We start from the raw sequence: 2,325 nt of genomic DNA on the forward strand, positions 1-2,325 counted from the left end.
CACAAAATACCCTATATATCTTTTAATTTGCACGAAATTGGCGTAGCGTACTGAATTGTGTCTATAATAATGTGTGCTAAGTTTCATGAAAATCGGTTCAGATTTAGATATAGCTCCCAAATATAGTTTCCCCCGATTTTATATAAATGATGCACCAAAGTCCCTGGAAATCCTTTCATTTGCACGAATTTTGTCATAGCGTACTGAATTGTGTCTATAATAATGTGTGCTAAATTTCATGGAAATCGGTTCAGATTTAGATATAGCTCCCAAATATAGTTTCGCCCGATTTTAAGTAAATGGTGCCCCAAAGTCCCTGGAAATCTTTTCATTGGCACGAATTTTGGCATAGCGTACTGAATTAAGTGTGCAAAGTTTCGTGAAAATGGGTTCAGATTTAGATATAGCTCCCATATATATTTTCGTCCGATTTAACTAATTGGTGCACCAAAGTCCCCATATATTTTTCGATTTGCACGAATTTTGGTATAGGGTACTTAATTAAGTCTATAATGATGTTGCTAAGCTTCGTGAAAAGATCCATAGTTAGGCCGAATGACACAACGTACTGAAGTAATATAAATTAGTCTCGGGCAAGTTTTCCTGAAATCGGTTCAGATATAGATATATAACAAAAAACGCAACGTCTGTCAGGATACATATGTAGAATATACCCAAAGTGGTGAACGGTATCATGTAGTAGGCCCAGTCCGACTTTGCTCCTTTCCTTACTGGTTTTTATATATAGAATATCTATTATAATTTTATTCTATCGAATTAAATTGTTAATATGCAGTGCATATCTCATGGTATAAGTTATATTCGACCAACACGTAAAGACGCCAAAACTGGCCATGGACACTCTGCTGGGTTTCCAAACTATGCGTAGTTATTGCAGAGACACAGGTATTCAGTTAGAAAATTTGGATAGGATCTCCATCTAATTAAGTTTATTTATTACTACTCATGTTATTGGGAAATTAGGTTATACAAATATAATTTAATTGTTTATCACGTAGAATTGAGTTGTTTGATCCCACCTTAAGTTACATTAATTCTCAGACCTCAAATTTTATCAGGTTATCATTTGCATGTATTTCTAAACAAACATTACAAAAATATAACATTTCACATTCCATCAAATATCCTATCGTTGTTGATGTTTTGTTTCTTTTTGTTTTTCTTTGCAGGTTTGGTTATCAAAACCCTTTTATTGTCCAAGCTAGTAAAAAATGTCCTAGAATCTTTATGAAATGTTTATGGTTTAGAATATGTTTACATATTAAATACTTCTCAATGCAATAAGTCGCATTTTTGGCGGAATTTTATGGAGGGAGAAAGAGAATATTTGGTTTAAATACTGTCATTGTTATTGGTTTACGGAAGAAGGCACAAAGGAAAAGCTGGCAGTGGAAATGACCCATATAAACCTCTGTTTAATATAAATAAATACAATAAAGTTTAAACAAATATTTAAACTTATAGGTTCACATATGTTGTAGATAGGTGCACACATCTCGAAATTGAGAAGATGAAGTCTCCTAAAACATGTTTATAGTTTTATTAAAAAAATAGGTGGTTATAAAAAATATAGATACTGCTTGAAATATTATTGAATAACATTTCATTTTGTTGGTATATGAATTAAGTTAGTAGATTTTGAGAGGGTGTAACATAAAGTGGCTGCTTCTAAATTCAAAAATGTTGTGTCAGCCACTTTATTTGATATGTCCAATAGTTGAACATACACTGTGATGAGTTCTGAAATGGGAAAAAGTATTTATCACAATTCATCTTGAGAATTGATATGACTACTCTTGTTTTAGGTATTCGGCCTGACTCAAAACTACTAATTTAGAATCCGAGCCTGTGCTATATTTTTTGTGGTATATTTTTCCCGACGTCGATCCACTCGTTAATAGCTTTAAGTGTTAAATTTCATATTTTACTTAGATGCCAATTGGGCTTATATACAATATGAATCAAATCCAAATAGAATTGATCTAATACCGCTCCAGTGTGTATTCTTTGGATGGATACTCCATTTAGAGGCAAGTGTCTTCTGAAAAAAGAAAGAATAGTGATTTTTCATTAAAGATTTTTCATATAGTATGATTCCAAGATATTTAGCTGACTGTCACTCTATCAATGTCCCTATACACGTTTAGGCGCCTTTGCCACGTCCAAATAAAGGCGATGTTTTATGCAATTTCAAGATACAATACGTTGGATATAATCTTCTGACACCTTTTTGTTTCCAAAACTAAGGAGACCCTTGACCTGATGATGCTACGTCAAATTCTAAATTTGGAACGCCGTGCTTTT

Source organism: Musca vetustissima, unplaced genomic scaffold (genome assembly GCF_032173495.1).
Source record: "Musca vetustissima isolate MV318-11 ecotype Yass unplaced genomic scaffold, APGP_CSIRO_Mvet_v1 utg48053, whole genome shotgun sequence".
In the NCBI taxonomy this organism is placed as follows: Eukaryota; Metazoa; Arthropoda; class Insecta; order Diptera; family Muscidae; genus Musca; species Musca vetustissima.